Here is a 19,914-nt window from a genome sequence, read left to right as displayed (position 1 = left end):
GGACTGTAGCGTACCAGGTTCCTCCATCCATGGGATTTTCCAAGCAAGAATACCGGAGTGGGTTGCCATTTCTTTCTCCTATGGGAGCAGCCAAATTCACTTCGCAATTCAAAATTCACTGCATATGCTACCAACTCTGGGAAGCCAACCATAATTAGAGAGAATCCAAATTTCCATTTTGTGATCTCTTAAGTCAACTTTTTATTCTTTACCTAAAATATTTCAGACTTCCCACAGTTTTTAACTGACTGTGGGTGTGAGCATGCTAAGCTGCTTCAGTCGCATCTGACTCTTTGTGACCCCATGGACTGTAGCCCTCCAGGCTCCTCTGTCCTTGGGATTCTCCAGGCAAGATTACTTGAATGGGTTGCCATTCCCTTCTTCAGGGGATCTTCCCACCCCAGGGATCAAACCCAGGTCTCCCACGTCACAGGGAGTCTTGACCGTCTGAGCTACCAGGGAAGATGCTAATTCTTGAGGAAAGAAAGCATGTCCTATTTACTTTTGCAAGCTCCATAAGAATAGAGGGAAGGCAGTTAAGCTTCCCAAGCCTTGGTTCTTCCATACACAGGAATCTGACAGCTTCTATAAGTGGGTCCTTGGGAGGGGACTCAACAAGGAGATACATGTGATGCACTTGGCACATTTCCTGGCACACAGTTGGTCAAACATGTTTCTTGAATAAAAGGATTCTCAGACAACAAAAAAGAGTTGAGGTCACTGTCTCAAAATATATATATATATCTTCCCATGATTTGGGAAACAAGTAGATTGTCCCTTCTTTCTGTTAACGTGATTAAGTCCCTAAATGTCAGGAACTGAGCCAAGGACTAAGGATGCAAATAAATCCACATGTTGCTCCAATAGGTCTGATCTTTCCACCTTCTCAATCAATACCAAGACACCTCCCTCTGAAGCCTGACTATATTAGCCGTATTTATGAAAGTCCATTATAAAGCATGATTTTGTTTAAGACTGTGTTCCTGGCTTTTCACTCGAGCTAGAAATGAGCATGAGTCATCTGCTGTGGCTGGCTTCACTCTCGTGGCAGCAATGGTCTTAACGGCACCTGCAAGTTGTCCCTGGTAGAGCAGAAAGAGCACTCGAGTTGGAGGTGGTGGGTCTAACGCCACAGGGCATGTCCTTCTCCTCCAGACCACATCGTCCAAAGAACAGTGAACCCACCTTCTGTCATTCCTCAAGGTATCTCAACTGTTGATATCCTTCAGGATGTGTGTATGCTCAGTCGCTCAGTCACGTCTGACTCTTTGCAACCCCATGGACTGTGGCCCACCAGGCTCTGCTGTCCACAGAATTCCCCAGGCAACAGTACTGGAGTGGGCTACCATTTCCTAAAAAATCATATCTTCCTGAGTTCTGCCTTCTTTCTCCCCAGATCGCTTCCCGGAATGTTGATCCACTCCCACCTGTTTCTCCACATCCTTGCCAAACGTGTCAGACTTCATATTCTGCAACAATCCGATTCTAATCCACCTGACAGGTGCAGTGTGGTTTCTCATTACCGCTTATTTTTATTGAAGTATTGTTGATTTTCAATGTTGTGTTCATTACTGCTGCTCAACAAACCGATTCAGTTATACACACACACACATATATGCCTATATATACATTTATTTTTAACATTCTTTTCCAGTATGGTTTATCACAGGATATTAAATATAGTTCTCTGTGCTATACAGTAGGACCTTGTTTATCTATTCTATACGTAAAAGCTTACACCCGCTGACCCCCAGCTCCCGCTCCACCCCCCTCCAACTCCCTTCCCTTTGGCAACCGCAAATCTAATCTCTATGCCTGTGATTTTGTTTCTGTTTCATAGGGAGGTTCATCTGTGTCCTGTTTCACCTGTGAGGGATGCCACACGGTAGTTTGCTTTCTCTGTCTGCTGACTTCACTCAGGATGCTCATCTCAGGATGCACCCACGTTGCTGCAAATGGCATGGCCTTGCTCTTCTCATGGCTGAGCAGTGTTCTGTTGCATATGAACCACGCCTTCTTTATCCATTCCTCTACCAGCGGACATTTAGCTCGTTTCCATGTCTCACTGCTGTTTAAACTGGGCGTTTCTATGATGAAGAGTGAGTCTGAACTCTTTTCCATGCTTGTGAGCCACTCGAGGTGTCTGTTCTGAATCCCCTACTCTTGACCATTGTGCATTTGTGTCTCTTTGTCGTTCTTGATTTACCAGAGCACTTTGTGCATACTCGGTACTAATTCCATTCAAAAATTCTCCCATTGTTTCATTACCTTGCACGTCTGTGTTTCTGCATTTGGGTCTCAAATTGTCTAAAAGTTCTCCCTTTGTATATGGTGTGAGGTAGAGTTCCCACTCTACTTTCCTCTCTAGTATTAATCCATTTCCCAATATCACCATCTTAAGAACTGGCCCTTTCCTTTTGTTACGTCTGCCATTTCTTTCATATGTCAAATTCCTAGATATATATGCATCTGCTTCTAAAGTTTCTATTCAACTCCATTGTTGTAGTTGGTTATTTCTGCACCAACTCTTTTTGTTACCATATCATGGCAGTATGTCTTCATATTTGCCAAGAAACGCCCCCTTATTTTCTCTTCTTTTAAAAACTTGACTTGGTGGGACTTCCCTGGCAGTCCGGTGGTGAAGATTCCACACTTCCAATGCACAGGGCAAATGTTCGATCCCTCGTTAGGGAACTAAGATCCCACATGCTATGTGGCATGGCCAAAAATCCAGTTAATTAATTTTTTAAATGGACTTGGCTACTCATAGACTTTTAATAACAGCCTCAAGTTTGAGAGTCTGCTAATTTGATCCAAAAAAATAATGTTTAAATTTTAATTGTGTTTAATTCATAGACTGATTTTAGGAGTTTTGACTCCATTACAATGTCAAAGCATCCCACTTGTGAACATAAGGTCCAGTCATGTTTTCAGGTGGTTGGCTATGTTTTAATAAAAGCTTTAAATTGCTCTCTGTAGAGTTTTGTGTATTCGTTAATAAATTCTAGAGATGTTACAGATTTATCACTGTTGTGAAAATTGTATTATTTTCCACTATGTTTTCTAGCTTTTATTCCTGGTGTAGAGGGACACAGAAATTGGAATAGTCTCTGCCAACATTCCCACTCTCTCTCACTAGTTCTAACAGTGCAACTCTGAAGCGCTACATGGATGCTCACAGCGTCCTCCCCATGCCGTTTGTACAGGAGGATAGGCTGGAGTCCAGCCTCAGGTGACCTCCTAGTGAGTTGAAGGAGGAGAGGGGGTGATGCCTCAGGACGTTGAGCCTCTGATATTACATGTTCCCCCATCAGCCTCCCCACCAGGCAACACTGGCCTCGGCATTACTCATACTCTCTCGGGGTTGCCTCAACAAAGGACCACAGTGGGGTGGACCAAGCAACAGAAACTTACTGTCTCAGAGATCTGGAGGCTTGAAGTCTGTGATCAAACTATCAACATGGTGGATTCTCTGAAAGACCTGTGAGGAAGAATCTGCCCTGTGCCTCTCCCGGTCCTCCTGGGGGCTAGCTGGCCATCTCTGATGGTTCTTGGCTTGCAGAAGCCTCACCCCCATCTCCGCCTTCACCTTCACATGGCTTTCTCTTTGTGTGTGTGCCTGTCCCCAGCGTCCCCTCTTTGTGAGGACGGCCGCCATATTGAATTCGGGCTCACTTGCTCCATCCATCTTGACTAATTGCATCTTCAATGACCTTATTTCCAAATAAGGTCACATCCTGAGGTACTAGGGGTGAGGACTTCAACATATGAATTTTAAGAAATTCCACCTTTTCATAAAGTCAGCCGACTCTCACATTTGAGTCTGTTATTAAAAGTCCATGAGTAGCCAAGTCCCTTTAAGAAGTTAATCAAGTTGTTTTCTGGACCATGCCACACAGCATGTGGGATCTTAGTTCCCTAAGCAGGTATCGAACATGGCAACCTGCAAGAACCTTCCTGAGCCCTGAGCTCATCTCCTCCTTGGCATGCAGAGAGGAAGGAAGGTTGCCCCACCTCTCATTTGCTCCCCACTGCAGCTGAGCGTGAGTGGCATTCTTAGCTGTCTCCAGCCAGGGCTGGGCTTGTGCTGCTGTGTCCCTGGTTCCCACTGGCAGAAAGCAGAGAAGAGAGAAGCAGACACAAGAGAGCATCCTTAGGGCTTCCCTGTGGCTCCCTGGTTACGAATCTGCCTGCCAATGCAGGGGACGTGGGGTCGATCCCTGGTCTGGGAAGATTCCACATGCCTCTGGGCAACCAAGCCCATGAGCCACAACTACTGAGCCCTGGAGCCCTAGAGTGGTTGCTCCACAGCAGGCAAACCCACTGCAGTGAGAAGCCTGTGCACCATAGCCAGAGGGTGGCCCCACCCGCCGCAACTAGAGGAAGCCCACGTGCAGCGGTGAAGACCCAGCACAGGCAAAATTAAATAAATAAAACAGAGAGAGAGAAAGAGAGGATCCTCCACCTCAAGGGCCCCCTCGCCCCATTCTGAACCGTCGGTTTTCTTCCACAATGTGGCCCAGTCACTGTTTTGTCTGCGGGAGCTGATCGGTTTCCTTCACATTCTCAGGTCCACCACCCTCTCTCTTGCTTCATCCTTGTCAAAGAACGCTTTCAAGGCAGGGAGACACAGTCTATGTTAATTTTCCATCTAGTCAGAAGCATTTTTTTCTGGGCTCCAAAACCACTGCAGATGGTGATTGCAGCCATGAAATTAAAAGACGCTTACTCCTTGGAAGGAAAGTTATGACCAACCTAGACAGCATATTAAGAAGCAGAGACATTACTTTGCCAGCAAAGGTCCATCTAGTCAAGGCTATGGTTTTTCCAGTGGTCATGTATGGATGTGAGAGTTAGATGGTAAAGAAAGCTGAGTGCAGAAGAATTGATGCTTTTGAACTGTGGTGTTGGGGAGAAGACTCTTGAGAGTCCCCTAGACTGCAAGGAGATCCAACCAGTCCATCCTAAAGGAGATCAGTCTTGGGTGTTCATTGGAAGGACTGATGTTGAAGCTGAAACTCCAATACTTTGGCCACCTCATGCAAAGAGTTGACTCATTTGAAAAGACCCTGATGCTGGGAAAGATTGAAGGCAGGAGGAGAAGGGGACGACAGAGGATGAGATGGCTGGATGGCATCACCGACTCAATGGCCATGGGTTTGGGTGGACTCCAGGAGTTGGTGATGGACAGGGAGACCTGGCGTGCTGTGGTTCATGGGGTCGCAAAGAGTTGGACACAACTGAGTGACTGAACTGAACTGAACTGAGTCAGAACCATTCTTTACCTGGAGCTGTTCTCCTGAGACCTGAGTAGAGAGCCCACCCCAGCTGTTCATTCACCAGTGATTTCCAATTTAGGAAAGGAAAGAAAAAATGGAGCTTTCACTTTCCCCATAATAGAAGTACATGGATAGGTAATTAAAGCTAAGGCAAAGTTTTAAACCACATCTTAAAGATTTTTGCTCAAGAAAGACCAAGCATCTATAGAAAACTTAGGACATTGATAAATGATAGTTTTCCGGGCAGGGTTATTGCTGCAAACAAAAGGATGCTGGGTAAAAGGCCATCGATACGTCTGTTTTTCTTTCAGCCCTTATTCAGTTGATATGTGGGTCCTCCTCCTGTTCTCATGCTGTTCACAGCTGCTATAACGACAGGGGCCCTGGGGTGGGAGGTAAGGTGCTCAGAGCTTTCCCGTTGTCACTGAGTCACCTTGAGTGGGTTCCCATCCAGCAATGGGACAGATTATCAAAGTTCTCACCAAATTTAACATGAAATAGTGTGTTTGTTACGGAGTAAAGATAAGTGTGCATGTGTTTTTGTTAGTTTCTCTGAGAGCTTAAAGAAGCTAAAGCTCCAAGAAATTTTGCTCTGAGTTTCTCTCACCTTTCTGTAGCTCACAGAGAGCTACATAGACCTATTTGAAATGATCTGAAATCAGGTGGGTTTTGTATAGCCAATGGTAACATGAGATTGGCGCGCTGCAGTCCACGGAGTCACAAAGAGTCAGACACGACTTGGCGACTGGGGTCACAAAGAGTCGGACATGACTGAGTGACTGAACTGAACTGAACTGAGTCAGAACCATTCTTTACCTGGAGCTGATCTCACCGCAACGCACGATTAATAAGGACACCATTTGACTCTCATGTCAGGGCTCCCCTGGGGGCTCAAACGGTCAAGAATCTGCCTGCAATGCAGGAGACCCGGGTTCGATCCCTGGGTCGGAAAGATCCCTTGAAGAAGGGAACGGTTACTCACTCCAGTATTCTTGCCTGGAGAACTCCTTGGACAGAGAAGCCCTGTGGACTCCACAGTCCATGGGGTCACAAAGAGTCAGACATGACTGAGTAACTAACACTCTACATTTCTACTTGGGTAAAGAATGAATGTGTTCTGAAAACATCTGAAAGAATGCAAGAAAAAACAAGCACTCTTTTGATTTAAGGAACTGACTTCCAAAATGAAGGAGTTACAAACTCACAGATAAAGAGAAGAAACTAGTGGCTACCAGTGGGCAGAGGGAGGTGGGGAGTGGAAAATAAGGTAGGAATTAAGAGGCGCAAGCTATTATGTATAAGATAAGCTATAAGGAAGGATATGTTGTACAACACAGGCAATACAGCCAGTATTTTGTAGTAATGAGTGGAGTCTAAGCTTTAAAAATTGTGAATCACTATATTGTAGAGCTGCAACTTATCTAATATCATACATCAACTATACTTGAAAAAAATGAAGGGGTTATAAAAGATCTTCAAAATGGAAGGTTCTATCTATCCCCTGAGAGCTCAGAGAAGCACTGTGTTCTCTTTTCGTGGAAAAACTCTATGTCTCAAGACAGACACTTAGAACCCCCGGTCCCTTCCGAGAACAGATTATCCACCTACAATGAGGAAAGTATGCATATAATGCTATTAACAGTCCTTTTAGATTAGGACTTATGCCTGCCTGGATGCTGTTGTTGTTTCTAATGGACTTCATTTTTTAAGAAAAGTTTTAGGTTCACAGAAAGACTGAGCTAAAAACAGCTTCCATATGCTCACAGCCTCCCCAGTTTTTAACCTCCTCCACAAAGGGACACATTTGTGAAAACCCATGAACCTTCATGAACTCATTATTATCACCCAAAGTTCGTAACCGAAATCAAAGTTCACTCTTGGTGTCGCACATTCTGTGGATTCGGATACACGTGGGCTTCCCAGGTAGTGCTGGTGGTTAAGAACCCGCCTGCCAATGCAGGAGACTTAGGAGACTCTGGTTCGATCCCTGGGTCAGGAAGATCCCCTGGAGGAGGGCATGGCAACCCCTTCCCGTATTCTTGCCTAGAGAATCCCATGGACAGAGGAGCCTGGCGGGCTACAGCCCACAGGGTCACAAAGAGTCATACACCACTGAAGCAACTTAGCATGCATGCATAATGACATGTATCCATCATTATAATATCATACAGTCTTCCCCGGTGGCTCAGCAGTAAAGAATCCACCTGCGATGCAGAAAACACTAGCTATTTAGTTCGATCCCTGGATTGGGAAGATCCCCTGGAGGAGGGCATGGCTAAACACTCTGGTACTCTTGCTTGGAGAATCTCATGGACAGAGGAGCCTGGCAGGCTATAGTCCATGGTGTCACAAAGAGTCATACACAACCAAAGTGACTGAGCGTGCATGAAGTACCATGCAGAATAATTTCACTGCTATAAAAATCCTCTGTGCTCTTCCTGTCCATCACCCCTCCCCTTCTAACGCTTGTGTCTTTTATATATCAATAAACATCCGTATTTTGCAGTAATTTTAGAGTTGCAGACAAGTTGCAAAGATGTTACACAGAGTTCCTATATACCCCTCAGCCAGTTTCACTCACTGGAAACATCTTACATTTTCACAGTACACTTGTCAAAACCAAGACCCTGACATTTAACCAAGCTCCAGACTTTATTTGATTTCATCATTATTTTTTGCTACTACCCTTTATAGTGCCCGGATCCAGCTCAGAGTGCCACTTCGCATCTAGCTGTCGCGTCTTCCTGGTCTCCAGATCCAGCTCAGAGTGCCACGTTGCATCTAGCTATCGTGTCTTCCTGGTCTCCTCTGGCCTGTGACTTGGTAGCTGTGACCTTGAGAGTCGTAAAAATGTTGATCAAATACCCTATAGAATATCACATAACCTGCGTTTCCCTGTTTTTTCACTTGTTTTTTTCATTGTTAGCCTGAGGCTATGAGGTTTTTGAACAAACATACAGGTATGAATCAATCTTCTCATTACATCCAATTAAGGGGTGCAGGACATCCAGGTGGCATCGTATCACATGATGTAACTTTTATTGTTTATTTACAGGTTTCTCCACTGTCAAGGTGCTCTTACGCCCTGTGCTATTTTTTGCAAAGAGTCACTGGGTGTAACACACTGTCAGTGGTGGGGAAGTGGGAGAGGAGGGTGTGGCAATTAAACCTTAGCTCCTGAAGGGGAACCATCTACTCATATTATTTGGAACTCTCCTTTATTGCTTGCTCTTTCGATGTATATCTTCCCTTCTGGCTTGTAGCTTGTTTGTCTTAGCTGAGTGCCAGTCGTGTGGAACAGCTGGCTCATACCAGCTTGGGAGGGCCTATTGCCACATTTTCAGGACTTTCACAAGCTGGTTGACATACCAGTCTGCAGTCAGTGTGCTGGGAGTATTTACACCACAGACATTGGCAAACACTCCAAATCAAGACCCCACCCCACCCCTAGAACTGGTTGTTAAACACTTAACCAGCATATCCCTGTATCATCTATGTGATCAGATATTATTATGGGCCCTTTATTTCTTTGCTGATTGAAACAGAAAGTGGAGTCAGAAGATGTCCTCATTCTGCCATCCCCCTCCTGCATCAGACACTAGCCCATAGTGTACAGAAAGGCCCAGCTGTACATCTAGGTGGCCCATCTGCTGTGTGCCTCCATCAATGCGTGAAATACACCACTCTTCAGGCTCCCAGCTGAGAAGGTTTTTTTTTTTTATTTTATTTTTACTTTATTTTACTTAACAATACTGTATGGTTTTGCCATACATTGACATGAATCCCCATGGGTGTACATGCGTTCCCAAACATGAACCCCCCTCCCACCTCCCTCCCCATAACATCTCTCTGGATCATCACCGTGCACCAGCCCCAAGCATGCTGTATCCTGCGTCAGACATAGACTGGCGATTCGATTCTTACAGAAGGTTTTAATACTTGTATTTTTATATATTGTCCTGAATGCACACATGAGGTTTCCGGTCAAAGCAATCCTTATTCTTTACTTACAACAATAACTGCACCCATTCCTCATGCCCCCTTTCTTCCTCCTTCTGGGGTGATGCAGTGTGAGCCTCACAGGCACAAACGGAGGTGCCCAACCAACCACAGGGGAGGGACTCTGAAAATATATATCTGGGAGTGCATACGCATATTGTTCCCTGTGCTCCAGACAGAGGGAGAAAAACCTCATTTCTTTAAGATATATGCTTTCCTTTGGGGGAAACAAGGAGAAAATTCCAGAATTTTTACACTTTGGAATTTAAATAACTATCTCTAGGATATAGAGAAGACAAACTGAAGTTTACAACTAAGAGTCTTATCCCCCTTATCGTCCATGTGTGACAAGTGCACACATGGAGAGATAAGCCTCCTAAGGGTTTTCAATCCGTTTTTAACTTCTCAAATTGGTCCTTCAATCCAAGTCCTAGGTTTCTTTGCTCAGAAAGCCCTAACTAGTGAAAACATGAAAGTATTTTCTCTCCTGGCTCACACCGTCATCTAGGAGAAGGAAGAGACAGTGCAGATTCTGAAGTTTTATTTAAGAAGGACTGAAACAACGACAGAACTCCTTGGCTGAGCTCAGCCTCTGGAGTCTCACATTTTCTTGGGTTATTATCCAAAACACCATCATTACAGCTTCACCAAAAGAGGCAGCCCCGATTTGTAGAAATCTGAAGATGAACTCCTGGGGCTTCCCAGGTGGCGCTAGAGGTAAAGAGCCTGCTTGCCAACGCAGGAGACTTTAGAGACACAGGTTCGATCCCTGGGTCGGGAAGATCCCATGAAGGAGGGCATGGCAACCCACTCCAGTCTTCTTGCCTGGAGAACCCCAGGGACAGAGGAGCTTGATGGGCTGCAGTCCACAGGGTCACAAAGAGTTGGACACGACTGAGCATGCACACCACACATACTGTGTGCCTCTTTGTCTTCAGTCTTAGATCCAAGTCACTGACCACAGAGAGTAAAGTCCCAGTCAGTTCTCTGTTACACAGTCACATCCCCAAGAGGTTGACTGTAGGAAAGATGTCAAACCCCACTGCGAATCCCACACTGCATTTCCCATGTTTAACAGGATGACTGTGACATTGCAGCTTCTGTTGCTGTTCTGTTCAGTTGCTCAGTCGTGTCCAACTCTTTGTGACCACAAGAACTGCAGCACATCAGGCCTCCCTGTCCTTCCCTATCTCCCAGAGTTTGCTCAAACTCATGTCCATCCAACCATCTCATCCCCTGTTGCCTCCTTCTCCTCCTCCCCTCAATCTTTCCCAGCATCAGGGTCTTTTCCAATAAGTCTGCTCTAGAGTGACATTGCAGGCACTCAATAACTCTTGAATGAATGAATCAATGGAAACAGTGACAGACTTTATTTTGGGGGGCTCCAAAATCACTGCAAATGATGACTGAAGCCATGAAAGTAAAAGATGCCTGCTCCTTGGAAGAAAAGCTTTGACCAACCTAGACAGTTATTAAAAAGCAGAGACATTACTTTGTCAACAAAGGTCCATCTAGTCAAAGCTATGGTTTTTCCAGTAGTCATGCATGGATGTGAGAGTTGGACTATAAAGAAAGCTGAGCACTGAAGTATTGATGCTTTTGAACTGTGGTGTAGGAGAAGACTTTGGAGAGTCCCTTCGACAGCAAGATCCAACCAGTCCATCCTAAAGGAAATCAGTCCTGAATATTCATTGGAAGGACAGATGCTAAAGCTGAAACTCCAATACTTTGGCCACCTGATGCGAAGAGCTGACTCATTGGAAAAGACCCTGACGCTGGGAAAGATTGAAGGCAAGAGGAGAAGGGGACAACAGAGGATGAGATGGTTGGATGGCATCACCGACTCGATGGACATGAGTTTGAGTAAACTCCAGGAGTTGGTGATGAACAGGGAGGCCTGGCATGCTGCAGTCCATGGGGTCACAAAGAATTGGGCATGACTGAGCGACTGAACTGAACTGAACTGAATGAATCAATAAATCAGTCAATCAATCAATCAATTTGATTCTCTGTTGGGAGCCAAATTAGAGACTGGATTCTGTCTTTTCCTTATATTAGTACTTATTGGATTTTGTAAGGAGGCATTAGTCACCTCTCATCTAGCATTGATAATAAAGATTAAAAAACAGGCACCCAGTAAATACTGGGTAGGGATTATGGTTTTAAATCCTTCAGCAGCCCTGTGAAGTAAGTATTATTGTCCTTGTTTTGTAAATGAGGAAATTTAGGCTCAGGTACTTTAGTAAAATGACCAAGGACTCTCAGGATATATCTGGTTAGCATTCAAGAATTCTCTCTGTATGTTTCTTGACCGAGAATGTGCAGGTTTTAGCTGTTGACTCTTTTTTTTTTTTTTTTTGTATTTTATTTTTATTTTTTAATTTTAAAATCTTTAATTCTTACATGTGTTCCCAGGGATGGCATCCGGGTGTGGTTTCACAGAACAACATTTAGGTGGTAGTTTTTGCCTGGAGTGCCATATCAAGGTCAGTGCTGTGATCCCAGTCCAATCCATTGAGTCTGTCTGCTGTGCCTACTTAAGGGGAAAAGTGGTGGACACACGTACCAGCCCTGATCCAGGCAACTGTCCGTACTTTCTTCAGCCAAATTAGAAGCTGAGAAAGCCTGCCTTTGGTCTCTCCAGCATCCCTGCTTCTGCCGCCTCATCCCCTCCCCTTCCTTAGCCTGGGTGTCCAGCCTCGCCTCACTCTGGCTCTGATATGGGTCCCTTTCATTCATCTGTGATGACTCTCCCCAGGTGTGTTTGCACTTGGTCTTTAGAGTCACGGGCTGCTCTACTGAGAGCGAAGTGTGCCTGACCTAGAATCACAGGGCATCCCTTCCTCCCCCTAGCTCTCTGTGTGATGCTGTAAAACTGACTTAATTTTACTCAGACGATCATAACTCCTGCCAGACCTACTTCTAGCCTTGCCTTGAGAATTAAACACATTTAATTAATTAAAAGAGAATATAAGGTCTTCCTATCGGGATGTGACAGCATTTGTCTGCTGTGGGAGGAAGTTCCAGACTTCCTGGAGGAGACAGTCTCCCTGACAAGCCCAGTTTCTCAGACCCTCTGCCACTATCCCATGTGGGCTTGGCTAGTAAATAGCTCTGTGCTTGCATGCTCAGTCATGTAAGAAGACTCTCTGCAATCCCATGGACTGTGGCCCACCAGCCTCCTCTATCCATGGAATTCTCCAGGCCAGAATACTAGAGTGAGTAGCCATTCCCTTCTCCAGGGGATCTCCCCAACCCAGGGATTGAACCCAGGACTCCTGCATTGCAGATGAATTCTTTAACAGCTGAGCCAGAAGGGAAGCCTGTGATGTTCAATAAATGTTAAACACTGGAGACAAACTCTTTGCCTTCCCTCTCACTTCTTCACCTGTCAGTTGCTTCCAAGCCAGCAATTACTTCAGCCACCAAGGTTCTTCACTCCTGAGCTTTCCCAGAAATTGTTCCAGCAATAGGAAGTGGTGTTGCAGAGTAGGTAAGAGTGTAGTCTTTGGGTTCAAAACCCAGGTCTGCCACTCGTGAGCGCTATGACCTTGGGCAGGGTTGTTTGTTTGTTTGTTTGTTTGTTTGTTTTGCCACTTTTGAGCCTTAATTTCCTCCTCTGTCACATGGTATCACCATCGCAGTGTGGTAAGAAATATTATGAACATAATTTGTCCATGTAGTGCCTTGCACATGGCAAGTTGTAAGGGTAGTTGATGGTTGCTTATGCTCACCAGTCTGTAAGCGCCAAGAAGGCTGGGACTGTGGCTGGCTTTTTCTCCTCCGAACTTCTGATCCTGGGGAAGACTAGCCATCCAAAGTGAATAAATAGCCCCATGAGTGAACAAACGAGACAAGATGTATTGGGAAAGTAAGTCCCCCTGCTCCGGAATCATGTTTGCTGTTGTGTCTCCACTTTGTTTGTTCCCAGCAAACTGTGGGGAATGAACACATATTTGTTGAATGAATTACTGGCCTTTAATCAAAATGAGTCTCCAATTACATAATGGAGAGCCCTGAAAATGAGATTCAAGATAAGAAATTTCGTCTTATGGGCCTTTCAGAGATAACCTAGTTCATTAATCTGGATAAACTCAATGCTGATGCACCCTCCATTTGGAAATTATATGCAAATAAAAAACAATGGAAAGTGTGTCCGACTCTTTGAGACCGCATAGACTACAGCCTGCCAGGCTCCTCTGTCCATGGAATTCTCTAGGCAAGAATACTAGAGTGAGTAGCCATTCTCTTCTCCAGGGGATCTTCCTGACCCAGGGATCAAACCCAGTTCTCTGCACTGCAGGTGGATTCTCTACCAAGTCAGTCACCAGAGAAGCCCAGTGTAAATGCAATGTGTGTATATCATTTCTTCCTTGCAAAAAAAGCATCCTGATGGTATAATTGTCTTAATAAGTCAAGCTACACTTTCTCCCTCCTTTGGCTTAAATGAGTATCTCTGTGATACAGCCCAAATTTTTATACCTGTATTCGAAAACTTTTCTTTTTACCAACTACTGACATCACTTGCTGTATTTTGTGAAGTTCTCAATCCATACGGTTGCAAAGAGTCGGACACGGGTGAGTGTCTGAGCACAGGGCACACAGTCTTACCTGAGAGATTTTTTAAGATTCATTACTTATTTCTTCTTTTTATTTGTTTCTCCAGGCCAGGATATTGGAGAGGGTAGCCAGTTCCCTTCTCCAGGGGATCCTCCCAACTCAGGGATCAAACCCAGGTCTCCTACATTCTTTATGCAGGCGGATTCTTCTCAGCTGGGCCACCAGGGAAGCCCGATATATACATATCCATTTTTATATCTGAAACATTAGCAGGACCATATATGAAGGATGATATGATCTGTCACCAACTTTAGTATTGATCAATTGAATTGAATTACTCCAATGGCTTTTAAAATATACTGTTTTTCCTAATATCTAATTTTCTACTATTACTTCTCTTGCTCTAACATAACTGATTTTTCTTTCTCTTTAACTTTCCAGAATCTAGCCTAGAATTTTTCATTGTCTTTCAGTTGTTCTTAATTAAAAATAATATTAGTGGTTCTCTTGAATATTTCATGAGAATAGAAAGGGATAATTTATTTATAGTCTCCAATGATCACATTTTGGCTGAAGAGGCAGTCTTTTTTTTTGTTGTTTAGGGAAGATTGTTGTCACCATTACCCCTCTGTAATACTTCAAGATGCTTATATTAATAGATATAAAATTAAATTAAACTTAGCACTCACTGTTCATGCCAAGAACTTTACAATAATCAATACTGTTATCATCATAACTCATACATGTATATATTTTTTTGTTTACTAAAGCATTTTCACATTCATGATCAAGTCTACTCAATCTTATAGCTCTGTGACATGGAAATCATTTTATTAATTTGGAGATAAGGAACCTGAGGCTCAGAGTAGTTATCCAAGATACAGAGAAGAGCCAATTCTGAGAGCAATTCTAGAACTCACTCCAATGTTATTCTGTAGGAATACCATGGAAACCAAAGAATGAAGGGAATGTAGGATTAGTTGATAGAGAGAAAAGCGGCAGCAAACAGACCCGGAGTTGTTCAGCTGCATTCCACAAGATTTAGCTGGGCGCCTACTGAGCTCTATGCCGCATGTGCACGTTGTTGGGATAAAACGGTGAACAAGGCACAGGGTGTCTCTGCTTTCCACGAACTCACTCTCTAATGAAGAAGAGAAACAAATGGGTATTGAGTATTGGAAAGGACCTCTGAGGTCTTTGCATGCAACTCATTCAATCTGCAGGTAAAGAAACTGAGGTCTTGGGAAGTTAAAAGATTTGTCCAAGATCACAAGGCAAGTTGTCAGAAATCCAGCACAGTAAGCCAAGGTTCCTAGTTCAGTTCATTTCAGTCGCTCAGTCATGTCCAACTCTTTGTGACCCCATGGGCTGCAGCACGCCAGACTTCACTGTCCATCGCCAACTCCGGGAGTTTGCTCAAATTCATGTCCACTGAGTCAGTGATGCCATCCAACCATCTCATCCTCTGTCGTCCCCTTCTCCTCCCGCCTTCAATCTTTCCCCGCGTCAGGGTCTTTTCCAATGAGTCAGTTCTTCGCATCAGGTGGCCAAAGATTGCAGTTCCAGTTTCAGCATCAGTCCTTCCAGTGAATATTCAGAACTGATTTCCTTTAGGATGGAGTGGTTGGATCTCCTTGCAGTCCAAGGGACTCTCAAGAGTCTTCTCCATCACCATAGTTCAAAATCAATTCTTCAGTGCTCAGTTTTCTTTATGGTCCAACCCTCAAATCCATACCTAACTTCCAGTCTAATGGAATATATAGAAATATCATTTTCAAAGTTATTGTTGAATAATAGGCCAAAGAAATCAGGGAGACTTGGAAATGGAATTCTTAATTCATCTTCAGCGTATCTATGGATTATTGCTCATCCATTATCTGCATACTGTTTCGGCTGCTGTCACTACAACAGCAGAGCTGAGTAGTTGCAGCAGAAACCTAAGGCTTATAAATCTGAAGTATTTACTATTTAGAACTTTATGTGAACACTTGCCCACTCCTGCAGTAGTGGAAAGAACTCCAAGCGGGAGTCAGAAATAATGTCATGCCATTTCTACCACCTGCTAACTCTGTTGTAAAGATAGTCTAGCTTTCCACCTGCCCCACAGCCATTCCTTACTTCTAGTAAATCACCCAGGTAAGGATTCCCCCAGATAAAATCTCTGTGATGGAGGAGTTGCATCACTCAGGAAGGGTTTAGCTGTAAATATCTGAGGACCAAACTCAACTGCCTTAGGTAAGAAGGAAAGATACACAGAGGCCCATGATCAGGCAAAGATTCAAGCAGGAGCAGATTCAGTGACTCAGTGATGCCGTCGAGGACCAAGGAGCTTACCATGTCTCCGTTCTATGTCTCCATTTCACAGATTTCTGCAAGTTCTTCTTAATACTTATCCCCTTTGTGTTTATGTTTTGGTCAGATGATCAGTTGACCAGTTGGGTCCCACTCTTTGCGATCCTATGGACTGCAGCACGCCAGGCTTCCCCATCGTTCACCATCTCCCAGAGCTTGCTCAAACTCATGTCCATTGAGTCAGTGATGCCATCCAACCGTTTCACCCTCTGTTGCCCCCTTCTCCTCCTGCCCTCAGTCTTTCCCAGCATCAGGGTCTTTTCTAGTGAGTCGGCTCTTTGTATCTCAGGTGGTCAAAGTATTGGAGCTTTAGCTTCGGCATCAGTCCTTCCAATGAATATTCAGGACTGATCTCCTTAAGGACTGACTCGTTTGATCTCCTAGAAGTCCAAGGGACTCTCAAGAGTCTTCTCCAAAACCACAGTTCAAAAGCATCAATTCTTCGGCACTCAGCTTTCTTTATGGTCCAACTCTCATATCCATACATGACTACTGGGAAAACCATAGCCTTGACTAGATGGATCTTTGTGTTTATGAGACACTGCCATTTTTTCTTGCAGGAATCACCTCTCTTGACTGACACACTATATCCAGAAGTGTTTTGTAAACTGTTTAGTGCTATACATAGATAAGGAATCAGATTGTTATTGTTGTGTTGTTATCTTGTATAACGAATACAAGCAATGCCTTGACTCTTGAGTGCTTAGGGAAGGAACCCTTCTTGACGTGTAGTGGGGGCTGCTAATTTTCCCACTGGACTGATCTTACAAAACCACAATTCTCTTCCTGTTAAAGATGCCCCATTGCCCTTCCTTCCAGCTCCCAGCAACCTCCATTCTACTTTCTATTTCTATGATTTTGACTGTCCGAAGTAACTCATTTAGCATTCAGTTAGCATATTCATATTCATTTAGCAGTCGTATTCATTTAGCATAATGTCCTCAAGTTCCTCAATTCTGTAGACCCACCTGCAGGCTATTCAGCTTTTCAAGGCTGAATAATATTCCACTGTGTGTATTCACTATGTTTTGTTTATCCATTCACTCGTCCGTGGACACTGGGGTTACTTGCACATTCTGGCTATTACGACGGGGCTATTAGAAATATGAGTGAGCAAAGGGGTTTATGATTTGTGGATGTGGACTGTTCCAGCTATTATGATCTCATTCAATTTCCCTGGTTGCCATGTGAGGTGGGGTGGCAAACTGCTAGCCATGCCCCAGTATCCATTCCTGCTCCTTCCTTAGTAGCAGAACCCTCTCTAGTTTTAAGTCAGCACGTGGACAACCAAAGTGAGGATGAAAGTCTCCCACTCCCCTTGCAGCTAGGTGGGGCCGCCTAGGTGGCTATGCTGTCTCCAACAAGTGTGAACCCAGGTGACTGTGCAGCTTCCAGACAGGCTGTTAGAAGCTAGGGGGCACACCCTCACCTTCCCTTTCTCCTTCTCCCACAGGCTGGAAGGCAGATGACCTGCCCTGGGTCTTGAGGACAATGGTACCCCCCCACAGGGATGGGGAGCAGCAGGGAGCCTCAGTCACTGACTTTCGCTGTCCCCTGAAGGGCGTAGCATCCCTATGTCTTACGCAGGGCACAGTCTTGGGGGTTTCTGCGAAGGTATTAGGTGTGCATGCTCAGTCGTGTCCAACTCTTTGCCACCCCATGGACTGCAGCCCTCTAGGCTCCTCTACCCATGGAATTTTCCAGGCAAGAATACTGCAGTGAATTGCCTTTTTCCTCTTCCAGGGCATCTTCCTAGCCCGGGGATCAAAACTGAGTCTCTTGTGTCTCCTGCATTGGCTGGCAGAGTCTTAACCACTGGGCCTCCTAAGAAGCCCAAGGTGTTCACCCTGTATCCCAGCTAATACCAATAGGTTACTGTTACAAGCTGTTTCACAGATGAGGAAACCACTGCTCAAGCAGAATGACTTCCATGCTATCAGAGCCAAGAATGGACCAGAGCTGCCTGGCTCCTCACCTGCTTTCTTCCCCCTGTACCAGCCTGTCCCAGAGAAACTTTAGGTGATGTGCACGCATCTGTGACTGTGCTTATGTTTGCACGCGTGTTGTGTGTGTGTGCATCAATTTAGACTTTTTGTTGAACTAATTTCTAAAAAATGTAAAACTCTAGATATTAAATAGTATTTACGTGGTCCTTAGTTGCAGCACGCTGGATCAGCTTTGCACCATGTGGGATCTCTCTGCGCAGCACCTGGGACTCACTAGTTGTGGCGTGCGAGGTCAGGAGTTGCAGCAGGAAGACTCAGGAGTTGTGATGTGGCAGCTTAGTTTCTCCACCGAGTGTGGAATCTTAATTCTCTGACCAGGAATTGAACCCGTGTCCTCTGCATTGCAAGGCAGATTCTTTACCACTGGACCTCCAGAATGAGTGAATGAATGAAATCCCTCAACCATATCCCGACTTTTTGAGACCCCATGGAACGCAGCTTACCAGGCTTCTCCATCCACGGGATTTTCCAGGCAAGAGTATCGGAGTGGTTTGCCATTTCCTTCTCCAGGGGATCTTCCTGACCCAGGGATCAAACTCAGGTCTCCCGCATTGCAGGCAGATGCTTTACCCTCTGAGCCACCAGGGAAACTAATTGTTAGGGACCTCCAGGGAAGTCCCTAAATAATATTTTGATTGCATCCAGGGCACTGTGTGGTTCAAAGACATTTTTAAATACAGACCTTTTGTAAGGTGAAGTCTAAGTCCCAGTTTTGTTTGGTTTTATTAAGCAAACTCAGATTCTCCTATGCTACGTTTGGTTAGGGCAAAGTACACACACAAACACACACCTAGACACATGCACACACACCCAGGTGTACATAAGTCTCAATTGTCTTGATAGCCTGTCATATTTGCTTTCAGGCTCTGTTGATAATAATGGAGGAGGGAGAGAGAGTGGAGAAGACAAGATGCATAATTTGCACTACTGAATATTTCTTTTCACTCTAATTTTTAATTTTTAAAAATTTTTTAGTTTTTACATTTTTCTGGTTTCTCCCAAAAAGCAATGCAAATCAGCCATTATTATACACACATCCCTTTCCTAGCCTCCCTTCCCTCCCTCCCGTCCCCCACCCCACCCCTCCAGGTAATCACAGAACACCAAACTGCAATCCTGAATTTTTAAATAAAAGCTCCCCAGACCAATCACATTTGCAACTTAAGTTGTTTTTCTGTTGCTCGAGTGGTTTAGAAAGTAAAACACATTTGAGGGAAGACGGGGGAGCAGACTGAAACATTGGTTTCGAACCTCAAACGACCATGAGTTTAGCGGGAGTATATTACTATACTTGCTTAATTCTGCCATCTGCTGAGGTTTTCCACGTGATTAATGAGAGACCATCATACAACATTACCAGAAGGGAAACAATCTCACTCACCAATATAGCTAAACCGTAATTACTATGCAAATGATTTCAGTAATGTAATAGAAAGGAATCTCAGGTCATTACAGGGCAGACAATTCACAATACTAATTGGGGTTAGTCTGTTTTCTGAAAGTAAATAATATTAACAGTCAAATAAATCCAAACTAATATTAAGTTTGATTTTGCTTGTAATCAAGGAGAATGGCCTGCTTCCGAAATTACATTTCTATTCAGAAGATAAACTATACTTGCTGCAATCTCTAGTAAAAGTACAATGAGTTGGGATCGAAAATACTGGGGAACAAAATCATATGAAGATGAGATTTAGGACTTAAGAAAAATGGTCCTC

The sequence above is a fragment of the Capricornis sumatraensis genome, chromosome 7, assembly GCF_032405125.1.
Source record: "Capricornis sumatraensis isolate serow.1 chromosome 7, serow.2, whole genome shotgun sequence".
Lineage (NCBI taxonomy): Eukaryota > Metazoa > Chordata > Mammalia > Artiodactyla > Bovidae > Capricornis > Capricornis sumatraensis.
This window is presented reverse-complemented; position numbering follows the sequence as displayed.